A 13634-nucleotide genomic window follows, 5' to 3' on the forward strand; every position below is an offset into this window, starting at 1 on the left:
CTTAATATCAATAGGGATGTCGAAATACTCAATCAATTCTCGTCCCCGCCCGCCATGTGCTTCAAAACTGCATACGTATCTCGTGATTTCAAGGTTCTGCAACCAGTACACAACAAGGAGTTACGAGTCCCATTTATTCCGGCGCCATTTTGGGCGAGGACGGGCAGGTCCAGGATATAGTCAAAATGTCTGTACCAACCATCGACTATGATGATGTTCATATGCTGTATTTATAGAGTAACACTCATCTGTCCACATGAAATTAATTTGCCACAATCTAAACATGTCATTTTAATCTTTCCAAAGTTCTTCTAAATATTTGGGACCGTTTCCCTTGCCTCTGATGCTGTCAGTGCCACTTCTTTGATGAATGTACTGGCAGGTCGGGGGTTCTCCTCCAAATCTCTCTTTTATGCAGCTCTATAATTAATTGGTGCCACCTCTCCATATGACGATGCATGGTATAGTTACCATAACTATATTTTTTTTCGGTTCCTCTGGAGAGTACATCGTGGCAGATGAAGCGTATAACGTACCGGGCATTTACCTTTTTTTGCATGTAGAGGAAAGGAAAAAAAAATCGAGCGTCCGAGTTCTAAGGTGTCCCAGGGCCATTTTAGTGGACCAGGCCCAAATCCAAAGAACAGGCCGCCATTTTGAGAGTCCTGTTGCAGCCGCCTGTCGCTGTAGCATCAAGAGCGGCCAAAACTCAGCTGAATGGCAACTGAAACGGTAAAGGGGCGCCCCACTACAGCAGACGAGCCTCCACCTAGGAAGGCCCGTTCACGCCGCCTCCCCCCCCCCCCTTCGGGCACCCCACGCCGTTATTCGGAGCAGTATTGTAGGATGGCCACACCAGTGCAGCAACTTGCTAGACACCACCTCGGTGGTAACCGAATCTCAGCGCCTTGTGGTGTCTTCTATTCAGAAAACATTGTTGTGCTGCCTTCGACCTATTCGCCGCAAGTGCGCACGCAACTCAGCTGCATAGCTTGCTAGACACCACCTCGGTGCTAACCGAATCTCAGCGCCTTGTGGTGTCTTCTATTCCAAAAATATTGTTGCGCTGCCTTTGGCCCCATTCGCACATTGGTCCGCTACTGCCGCCATCTCACAGGCCAACGGGGCGCCCCACGCCGACTTTCAGCATTGTAGGATAGCCACACCAGTGCACCTTACTAGACACCACCTTGGTGCCATCCGGATCTTGGAATCTCAGCGCCTTGTGGTGTCTTCTATTCAGAAAATATTGTTGCGCTGCCTTTGGCCCCATTCGCACATCGGTCCGCTACTGACGCCATCTCACAGGCTAATGGGGCGCCCCACGCCGAGTTTCAGCATTGTAGGATGGCCACACCAGTACAGCAACTTGCTAGACATCACCTCGGTGCCATCCGGATCTTGGCATCTCAGCGCCTTGTGGTGTCTTCTAGTCAGAAAATATTGTTGCGCTGCCTTTGGCCCCATTCGCACATCGCTCCGCTACTGACACCATCTCACAGGCCAACAGGGCGCCCCACGCCGACTTTCAGCATTGTAGGATAGCCACACCAGTGCACCTTACTAGACACCACCTCGGTGCCATCCGGATCTTGGAATCTCAGCGCCTTGTGGTGTCTTCTATTCAGAAAATATTGTTGCGCTGCCTTTGGCCCCATTCGCACATCGGTCCGCTACTGACGCCATCTCACAGGCTAATGGGGCGCCCCACGCCGAGTTTCAGCATTGTAGGATGGCCACACCAGTACAGCAACTTGCTAGACATCACCTCGGTGCCATCCGGATCTTGGCATCTCAGCGCCTTGTGGTGTCTTCTAGTCAGAAAATATTGTTGCGCTGCCTTTGGCCCCATTCGCACATCGGTCCGCTACTGACACCATCTCACAGGCCAACAGGGCGCCCCACGCCGACTTTTACCATTGTAGGATGGCCACACCAGTGCCACAACTTGCTAGACACCACCTCGGTGCCATCCGGATCTTGGCATCTCAGCGCCTTGTGGTGTCTTCTATTCCGAAAATATTGTTGCGCTGCCTTTGGCCCCATTCGCACATCGGTCCGCTACTGACGCCATCTCACAGGCCAACGGGGCACCCCACGCCGACTTTCAACATTGTAGGATGGCCACACCAGTGCGGCAACTTACTAGACACCACCTCGGTGCCATCCGGATCTTGGCGCGTTGTGCTGCCTTCGGCCTATTCGCACATCGGTCCGCTACTGACGCGAACTCAGAGGCCAACGGGGCACCCCACGCCGACTTTCAGCATTGTAGGATGGCCACACCAGTGCTGCAACTTGCTGGACACCACCTCGGTGCCATCCGGATCTTGGCGCGTTGTGTTGCCTTCGGCCTATTCGCACATCGGTCCGCTACTGACGCCGCCTCACGTGCCAACGGATTTTCTACGCTTTTTATACCCTATGCCGCATAACAGGTCATGTGACTTGTTTATAAAACTTTTCATTGGTTCATTTTACTTTTGGTTTCCTAATGATGGAAGGCTTGATCATATGACCTAAAAATAACACTTTTCATTGGATGAAAACTTTTTTTTTTCCCAAACGATGAAAGCCCCACCTTGTTTCTGGATGTTTCACACTGAAGCTGGCGTCACCATGAAAGCACCACCATCTCGTGGCTCCGTCGTGGTCATTCCGCGAGCAATCATGGCAGCCGCTCCCCACCAGAAGCCTGCAGGAGTCGGGGGCCCCCAAAACTTTTGTTGAATCCTCAAGGCGGAGGGGACGCTTTCGAGAATGGGGTCCAAGACCTAGCAGACAAGCGTCCGATTTGCAAGGTGTCCCAGGGCCATTTCAGTGGACCAGGCCCAAAAAGAAAAGAGCCTGCCGCCATTTTGAGAGTCCTGTGGCAGCCGCCTATCGCTGCACCGCAAGAGTGGGCGCAACTCAGCTGAATTGCGGCTTTTGACACAGTGGACCAAAAGCGGACGGAATGGCAACTGAAACGGTAAAGGGGCGCCCCACTACAACAGACGAGACTCCACCTGGAGAGGCCCGTTCACGCCGCCTCCCCCCCCCCCGGGGCGCCCCACGCCGTTCTTCGGAGCAGCATTGTAGGATACCAAAAACAGTGCGGCAACTTACTGGACATCGCCTTGGTGCCATCGTTCTGCTGCCTTGGAACTATTCGCACAACAGTTTGCTACTGATGACCCACCCCCCGCGACGCACCACGCCGGATGCCGAAATCAGTGCGGCACCCAGGCAACATCACCTGGGTGCCGTCCAGAAATCTGGACGTTGTGCTGCGTTGGGACTATTCGCACAGCCGACCGCTACTTCGTTGTTTTTCCCTAAAAATGTTTATATGTTTTTACTGTTTTTGTTTTGTGGTATATATTTTTAAGTTATTAAAGTTTTATAATCTTACTACTGTGTTGGAGTGCTATATATTTTTTATGTGACACATAATTGTAAAAACTTTGATGTACAAAGAGTCATCCCTGGAATCTTCCGCTTCAGGCTCGGTCCCCTCCCCAATCACAATACAGGATGGTTTTCAGATAGTAGGAACGCGTGTGCTGTGACGGATCTCATCGAGTGTGGGCCTTGATCTACTATAACTCCTTTGAAGAGGGGTGATTCTTTACAGCTGGGGCCATAAACTACATCTGCAGGGCTAGCTGATAGCCTAGGACCGGCCTGGACAATTGGACACAGAGGAAAAGGAGTGTCAGAGAGTGCGGTAGTGAATAGGGCGAAAGGGAAGTGTCGGGCGGGCACAGGGTGTGATTCTCAGGGAAGAGCAGCGCAGATGGGGGAGGTTTATTACCCATGCATAAGACAGAGAACGAGGGTGACCAGTGCCTGGGGGAGATGCTTACGAGGGTGGGGAGCCATGCTAAGGATCGACAGCGTGCAGAGAGTGGGTCTGGTCAAGTCATCTAAAATGGCTGCCGTGCACAACAAAAGTGTGGCATTTGAAAAAAGGCAAGATGGCGCAGACAATGTTTTTCAACACTTCCTGATTTCCTTCGAATCGAACGTTAACAGACGTTGGGGCATATTACCAAAGTTAAGCGATATTTATCCCTAACGATGCTTAGCAACGAATTTTTTACCGCTAAGCATCGTCAGAAATTATCGCAGATAAACCTTGCTATTATCAAGGTTTATCGCAAATTCCATAAAAAACGACCGCAATGCATTAATATCGCTGAAAACTCACCGATATTCATGCATTACCGAGCTAATGCTCTTAGCCATGTTATCCACCTCCCATTGGATAAAATGGCTAAGAACTGCTCAGGGCAGGTGGTAGCTTTTGGAGATATTCGCGCTTAGCGCGAATATCTCCAAAAGTTGGTAATAGGAGATAGCGATGTTAGCGACTGTTTCCAGTCGCTAACATCTTGGCATGCCCACTTTGCATGTCATTAGTTATAAATATCACTGACATGCAAAGTGGGGCCCAAGATGGTCACTATCTCCTACTAGCGGTCGCTAACTGGTGTTAGCAACAGCTAGGTAATACAGAGATAATTTTATCTCCACGAAGCGGAGCGCTGTTACAGATATATATCTTTTTTTGAACGTTAATTTCTCAAAATCCACTGAAGCACATATATTGAGACCTAGCAAAGGCACATCGAGCTACCAGTCCCTACAATTTTGCCAAGTTTCGTGCAAATCCATTCAGCCGTTCGATTATTATTATTATTTTTTCTTTTTGCCCCGCGGGGCCCTTTTAAAACCTCCACATCAAACCTAGGGGGTCAGGGAGGATCTACTATGCCCCCTTATGGTCATTTGCCCCTTCGCTTTGGCCTCCTCTTGTCTCTCGATCCTACCGAGAGACAAGATGGCGGCCGCTACGGACTGTTTGGAATGTTTACAGACGCCGGAGAACCAATCAGCTTCGCAAAGCTCCGTTACGCGAAAAGTACGCGAAGCGGAGCGCTGTTACAGATATATATCTTTTTTTGAACGTTAATTTCTCAAAATCCACTGGAGCACATATATTGAGACCTAGCAAAGGCACATCGGGCTACCAGTCCCTACAATTTTGCCAAGTTTCGTGCAAATCCATTCAGCCGTTCGATTATTATTATTTTTTTTTTTTTTGCCCCGCGGGGCCCTTTTAAAACCTCCACATCAAACCTAGAGGGTCAGGGAGGATCTACTATGCCCCCTTATGGTCATTTGCCCCTTCGCTTTGGCCTCCTCTTGTCTCTCGATCCTACCGAGAGACAAGATGGCGGCCGCTACGGACTGTTTGGAATGTTTACAGACGCCGGAGAACCAATCAGCTTCGCTTCACAAAGCTCCGTAACGCGTAAAGTCCGCGAACCGGAGCGCTGCCTGGTCCGCTGTTACAGATATATATCTTTTTTTGAACGTTAATTTCTCAAAATCCACTGGAGCACATATATTGAGACCTAGCAAAGGCACATCGGGCTATCAGTCCCTACAATTTTGCCAAGTTTCGTGCAAATCCATTCAGCCGTTCGGGCTAAAAGTGAGGCCAACCGCCCTATGGAAAACTCAATGTTAAAAACACGTTTTGGGACCCCCCTTTTTTCTCGGCCCCCCCTTGACGAACCCCCCCAAATTTTCAGGGGCTGCTCAGAAACAAAATGTTCCATTTTCCTGAAAATTTCAGCCAATTCCGTCCACAAACGCCAAAGTTATTAGACATAGAATTTTCAAAAATCCCATAGAGAAAAAATCCTAACTATATATACCTACTGGCGACCGCCAGTAGGTAATATATATATACATACATATATATATATATATATATATATATATATATATATATATATATATATACACACATATTATATAACTATATCCTTCACATAGAGAAATCTTTGTCAGCCTTGGAACAAGACAAGCGTTGAATCATCTATTGCTGTCCTCAGTAAGGATCCTTCAATAGCCTTGCACTCCTTCTGAATGACCACAACTTTAGTTTACCCATGTGCACTGGAAAAAATGTCCTCTAAAGCTAAAACATGCAACCATGTTTTTTTCCTAAAGCGTGTGGTTCCCAGAAAAATCCTCACCAAGGCAACAGAAACTATCACCCAACAGAAAAACCAAAGTATACATATCATGTTAAGCTCTTTAAACTCATGCCTCAGTCAGGCTAAGAACTCTTTTATCAGTCAAGAAAGTTATTTTTTATAGTTAAGAAATTAACTGTTTTTGGCCGCACCACATTGTTAACTTTGTTGCCCCCGCCAAACACTGTGTAATTCATTGAGCCTAATTTTCTGACATTGTACAGTATTCTAAATACAAAAAGGCAACCTGTTTATTCCTCCATTTAATCTTCTAGACACCTATTTTGGAATGGAGTTGCACTGTGTCTGTGACTCAGATGTCTTTCCTTATGAAAGATATGAAATCACACTTCCTTCTTCTGCATCCATGTCTCCCAAAATGATATATATCCTCTGCACATTTATTTGCACCAACTCTTTTTCAGGTCTTTCATTTCTCTTTGAGGGAAGGCTTACTTAGATTTGATTGCAAAATGCCAATGCTAACACCTTATGAATTGAACAATTTATGTTGTATTTTTCCAGTGGAAGACAAGCTACTGGAGAGGCTGTGATTTGTCAGTTTAGGAAACTTCTTAAATCTACTGACTCTTTGGATTATTTTCAGATAGGGTTCAGGCATTGGTGGGGTCCTCACAGAGCGAGAGGATCAGTTGAGTGTCTTCTGTGTAGGAGATTATGTTGAGTCCATGGGATCTGATCATGTCTGCGAGGGCGGTTATGTAGATGTTGAACAGGGTGGAGCTGAGGGATGATCCTTGTGGTACACTGCATATGATGTTTTTGGGTTTGGAGGTGAAGGGAGGCAGTTGGATGCTGTGTGTGTGTCCTGTAAGGAAGGAGGCGATCCACTTGAGGGCATCATGCCGTATGCCTATGTTGTGGGGTCTGTTGATGAGGGTGTTGTGGGAGACTGTGTTGAACGCCACAGTGAGGTGGAGGAGGATCAGGGCTGCCATTTCTCTATGGTTGAGGCGTGTTCTGATATCGTCTGTGACGGCAATCAGCACAGTCTCAGTACTGTGGTTGGCATGAAATCCTGATTGAGCAGCATCCAGTAGGTGGTTTTGTTCCAGAAATTTGATGAGCTGCTAGATGATGGTTTTCTTGAGAACTTTGGATTGGTAGGGGAGCAGGGAAGTGGGACGGTAATTTTTGTGGTCGTTGGGGTCAGCGGAGGATTTGTTTAGGAGGGGTCTGACGTCTGCATGTTTCCATCTGTCTGTGAAAGTTTCTGTGGAGATGGAGGTGTTGAGGATGCTGGTAAGTTGTGTGCTGGTTGGGTTCATTGCAAGCTTGAAGAGGTGGTGGGGACAGGGGTTGGTAGGTGACCCAGAGTGAAAGGAAGACATGATAGCTGAGGTGGTCAGGGCGGTGATCGGTGACTAGGTATCTGTCCGTGTAAGAAGACTTCCTTTGTGAAAGGATAGGTCTTTAAATTGGGTTTGTAACTATGATACCCCTTCAAAAACAATTACACTATAAAATTGGAATCCTATTACAGAATTACTAATTAAATATGTAGTGGGGATTCCAGAGTGCAGTTGTTGCAACTATAATGGAGTGACAAATGTTTTACACAACTAGAGTGTCTGCAGCTGTTGTTGACACCTCAGGTTTACTAGCCTTCAGGCTAAATAAGCTAGTTGGCTAGACAATTGCCTGATGCATCAAATGCTCTAGCTTAAAGACAAACTCGCTGGGGAGCCAATGATGTGAACTAAGAAAAATAATGTCATGTATATTGTGACTCTGTTACTCTTAGTCCATGGTTTCTTTCCTTTTAATAACCTTGCGATAGCTGGGCTGGAAGTTTCTTCAATTGATATTAATAGAGATTTTTGCATAATAGTTCTGCTAATGTATGCAAACTTCATACAGAACATCTCTGCATTTATGTGAGACCTCGCAAGTTCCTTTTGTTTAAAAAAAAAAAAAGTTAATCTAGTGGTGTGACTTTAGACAGATAGCTGAGTCACCTGTGTGGAGGCATTAATATTGGTAAAGACCAAAGGGACTATGAGTAACAGAGCTGTCAGAAACATAGCTATATACTAATCCTCAACTTCGTGAGTAGATTCCGTCGCAAATGAGAATAAGTAATGGAGGCCAGCGTATGCCTTTAAACAGAGGTTGCAGAGAATGTCCTGGCCAAATATTCCATTGCTATTGGAAGAAACCTCAAATATAAAGCAGCATGCCTGTGGAGTAGCCCACAGAGCTCTGTAACATATGTCTGTCACAGACTCACCTAAAGAATCCCATTCATGTCTTATTAGTCCAGGGGAAGGTACCTTGATGCTGGTTAAGCTCCATGCAAACTGGCTGCAAAGTGATATATATATATATATATATTCACTGAAAAAACCATAGGTTATAGACCATATATAGTTAGGAATTAGCATTTAAAAAACCTTATTTTACTCACACAAAACCATTGAAATTCCATATATAGTTAGTAGTACTAACTATATATCGCGCACCCGCAATCCACTGCTGATCATGTCACATATTACATCATTCATGACATGGTCAGTGACATCACTGATGACATCACTGATGACATCTCAAATGACATCACTGATGACATCACTGATGACATCTCAAATGACATCACTGATGACATCACTGATGACATCTCAAATGACATCACTGATGACATCACTGATGACATCACTGATGACATCTCAAATGACATCACTGATGACATCTCATTTGACATTACTGATCACATCACTGATGACATCATTCATGTGATAATACGATGAACCTCTTCAGACTCTAATATAACCTTAGATACACTCAGTGTAAACAGACACTCACAGACTGTCACTCATCCATGGAGTTACTTACACACCTAGTCAGTCATGCAAAGAATCAATCACACCTCAATTTCCTCAACTATACAGTTATACACACCTTACTTATTCAAACATATACTAACACATATTTACTCTCTTTTACAATCCCTGATACAAGTTCACAATGATCCATACAGCCACTCACACATTCACTGACTCTTATGCACAGTTATTTATATATGCCAATTCTCACATGTACTGTGTTTTACATATGTACTTACTTTGACATGTAGCACTGAGATATCCATTCACTCACCAATGCACTCATGCACACAGTCAACCACCCATACAGCTGTTTCCACATGAACTTTTGAACCCATACATCTAGTGAATCAACTGCTCACACATCTATGCACAGAGTCATACACCTCCCAGCCACCCACACACACACTCAGTCTCCCATACAAATACTTGAGCAACCAATCAATAACCCATATACTTACTCATATAGCTACTGATCAACACATGCAGCAGTTTACAGAACAACAAACATAATGATGCACAAATTAAGACAGTTCGTCACTAACCCATGCACTCAGTGAGACACATTTAACCACTCACTCATACAGTCAGGCATGCACCTACTAAATCCTTCATCCAGACACTTCTACATCCACTCATTCTTCAATATGTAAGACATATTTTAACTTTACAGAAATAGACAGTCACTGGATGTTGTCATCAGTGATGTCATTTGAGATGTCATCAGTGATGTCATCAGTGATGTCATTTGAGATGTCATCAGTGATGTCATCAGTGATGTCATTTGAGATGTCATCAGTGATGTCACTGACCATGTCATGAATGATGTAATATGTGACATGATCAGCAGTGGATTGCGGGTGCGCGATATATAGTTAGTACTACTAACTATATATGGAATTTCAATGGTTTTGTGTGAGTAAAATAAGGTTTTTTAAATGCTAATTCCTAACTATATATGGTCTATAACCTATGGTTTTTTCAGTGAATTTTCAAGGTTTTGTAAATGCTAATTCCTAACTATATATGGTCTATAACCTATGGTTTTTTCAGTGAATTTCAATGGTTTTTTAATAGCAAATATCATAAGCTGTCGATTGTCAAGTACGTGGTAAGAAAAAACATTTTCGTGTTTATGCACACTGATCTGCTTTCAATGCTGCCCCCCCCCCCTCATTTCTATTAGGAGTACTCTCTCTTTCCAGATAGTGAAGGTTAGTTAACGCAGGCCTTTGCCCCCGTTGTAATCCGTCGTGCCTGCTTCTCTCTCCATTTGATTGATTGTTATCCAAGCATTTGCAAACAAGCACAGAATCGCCATACTCTGTTTAGTCTTTGCAGATAGTGAAGGATAGGTAAATGCAGACTTTTGTCCCCATTGTAATCCGTCATACCTATTTTTCTCCCCATTGATTGATTGATTGAATCGAGCATTGAATTGTTCGAAGTTGGTTCTCTTAAGGATCTTCTCTGCCTGCAAACGGGGAAGAATAGGAATATTCTCTCTCCCTTTGCAGATAGTGAAGGGTAGGTAACGCAAACCTTTAACACATCGTGCCTATTTCGTTCCTCATTGATTGATTGTTTGCCCGAACATTGACTGTTTGGGAATTGGTTCTTTTTGGAGGTATTCCCTGTTTGCAAATAAACGTAGGAAAATCTTTGCAAGTAGTGAAAGGGTAGGTAATGCGGACCTTTGTCCCCCGTTGTAATCTGTCATGCCTATCTACTCCCCACTGATTGATGCACCTGTTTCACCCGGACCATTTACTAGAGATAGGTCATCTGGCCCGACCAGAGAGCACCCCTAGTGAAAAGGACATATGCAATAATAACGAAGTGATCACTGTATCCTGTTAACAGAAACTTTAGCATGAAACAACCTGGAAAGAAAGGAATAGGAAAACGAAAATCAGTAGGCCACTGATGAACTTTTTATTAAATAACAAACAAAGAAACGATAACAATACGTAATGATAAAACCTATTATTGTCCTAGAAACAAGAAACGTTAGAAGTAAGCCCGTAATAAGAAACCTGAAAACAGTAAGAGAAACCAAGTGTGACATTGCAACGGCCACAAGGCAACGAGGCTTCATCGCCCCTCACTGCCCCAAAACGTGTCTGTCCCACCGCCTGCCACGGCCAAATAACGGCAAACTGGGAAAGATACAAGTCAGCAGACATCCGCCCCATTCTGGAAACTTCCAAAGTGCATCAGGTTTCCGGCTACGCCCAGCCGGAAGCAACACATATAAGGCGGGTCCTGCTGCCAACCGTCGGCAGAAGATCATCACGTAGGGTGTAGCCGGAGGAAAGGCCGAGGCCAATGGCACCTGTCCAGGGGGATTGCTACGACCACCCTGGAGAGTTGCAAGGGGGGGAATGTCTGTGTCCTCGACCCTCCCCTCTCTCTCCCAGTTCGGCCACCATCAACCACCAGAGGCCGAGGCCGACGGGATCCGGCCGCGGTGGCGGTAACCCTGGAGAATTGCAGGTTAGACCCTCTCTCTCCCAGTCTGGGCCAGCATCCATGGAGGGCCTGGGAGTGGAGAGGCCACTGCACGAAAGGCCCAGGAGAGGCACCACACGCCAAGGCCTGCCCCACCGGATGAGCCAAGGAACCCGTTCATGGGGCCAGAGCAAAGGGCGTCCGGCCGCCATCCACCGGAGGTCCGGCCCAAAGACGGACGGGACATTTCTTCTTTCTTTTATAATGGCTGCGACAACACTGGGGGGGGATGTCTTGCACATGCCTCCGACCCCCCCCCCCCCCCCTCGTCCTCATCGCCTGGTCCGGCCATAACAAATGTCAAGCGAGACGCCGTGGGGTGCACTGGGTGGGAGAGACGGTGCGAACAGGCCTCTCCCGCCTCCCCAGGTGGAGGCTTCCCAGCTGCACCCTCAGCGCTCCAGGCGCCCGGAAAAGGGTTCTTCCACTGTGGCGATGCTGCAACGTCTCGCCCGGCAGGGTGGAGCCCTTCCGCTCATTTGACCCCGCGATCGCCGGTAGCTACCGAACTCTCAAAATGGCGGTCGACCTGGCAAGAGCGGGCCCAGCATAAAGAAATGGCCCGGTCACTGGTTGACTCCACCACCGTAGTCCTCCACGACCTTGAAGATTCTAGAGGAGCCGCGGGAGTCCCCGACCCCCGCAGACACCCCCGATGGGGAATGACTGCCATGATCGCCCGTGGAGTGACGAAACTGTAGCCGCGGGACGTCGGCGCTCCCATGCTGGCGCCAGCCTCAGTTTGAATGACTAGAATCCTGCAGACCTCAGTTCCGGTGAAAGCACAGTGTGACCCGGTTCGAAAAATTGTTGCACCCCCTCCCCTTTTTGACTGATGGTTCAAACCACCGATCCTTTCCTTTGCCCTTTTAACGGAACTTTGGACTGCCTCCCCCCCCCCCCGCGGCGCCCCACGCCGTTATTTGGTGGGCGGCAACTTACTGGACATCACCTTGGTGCCATCCAGATTTCAGCGCGTTCTGCTGCCTTGGAACTATTCGCACAACAGACCGCTACTGACGACCCACCCCCCGGGACGCCCCACGCCGGATACCCAAATCAGTGCGGCACCCAGGCAACATCTTCTGAATTTTCATAATTTGAAAGAACTAGTAACATGTCCTCATCAGGAATTTCCTCTTCAATCATCTCATCAGGAATCTCCTCATGAAAAGTCTGCAATGATGATTCTTGTAACTCTATGGTCTCCAAACATTCGATAAATTCGCCATCAAGAGATTGATCAAAAAAATCATTCAAGTCATCTCCTCCTTGTGAGAATATTTCATTATTGGTGCTGTCAATTTCAATAAATGTAGTGGATAATTCAAAAGAAATTACCACGGTCTCTTCATTGTTTAAATGTTTTTACTGTTTTTGTTTTGTTGTATATATTTATAAGTTATTAAAGTTTTATATTCCTACTACTTTGTTGGAGTGCTATATATTTTTAATGTGACACATAATTGTAAAAACTTTGATGTACAAAGAGTCATCCCTGGAATCTTCCGCTTCAGGCTCGGTCCCCTCCCCAATCACAATACAGGATGGTTTTCAGATAGTAGGAACGCGTGTGGTGTGACGGATCTCATCGGGTGTGGGCCTTGATCTACTATAACTCCTTTGAAGAGGGGTGATTCTTTACAGCTGGAGCCATAAACTACATCTGCAGGGCTAGCTGATAGCCTGGGACCGGCCTGGACAATCGGACACAGAGGAAGAGGAGTGTCAGAGGGTGCGGTAGTGAATAGGGCGAAAGGGAGGTGTCGGGCGGGCACAGGGTGTGATTCTCAGGGAAGAGCAGCGCAGATGGGGGGAGGTTTATTGCCCATGCATAAGACAGAGAGCGGGGGTGACCAGTGCCTGGGGAAGATGCTTGCGAGGGTGGGGAGCCATGCTACGGATCGACCGCGTGCAGAGAGTGGGTCTGGTCAAGGCATCTAAAATGGCTGCCGTGCACGACAAAAGTGTGGCATTTGAAAAAAGGCAAGATGGCGCAGACAATGTTTTTCAACACTTCCTCATTTCCTTCGAATCGAACGTTAACAGACGTTGGGGCATATTACCAAAGTTAAGCGATATTTATCCCTAACGATGCTTAGCAACGAATTTTTTACCGCTAAGCATCGTCAGAAATTATCGCAGATAAACATTGCTATTATCAAGGTTTATCGCAAATGCCATAAAAAACGGCCGCAATGCATTAATATCGCTGAAAAGTCAGCGATATTCATGCATTACCGAGCTA

Source organism: Lissotriton helveticus, chromosome 8, assembly GCF_964261635.1.
Source record: "Lissotriton helveticus chromosome 8, aLisHel1.1, whole genome shotgun sequence".
Lineage (NCBI taxonomy): Eukaryota > Metazoa > Chordata > Amphibia > Caudata > Salamandridae > Lissotriton > Lissotriton helveticus.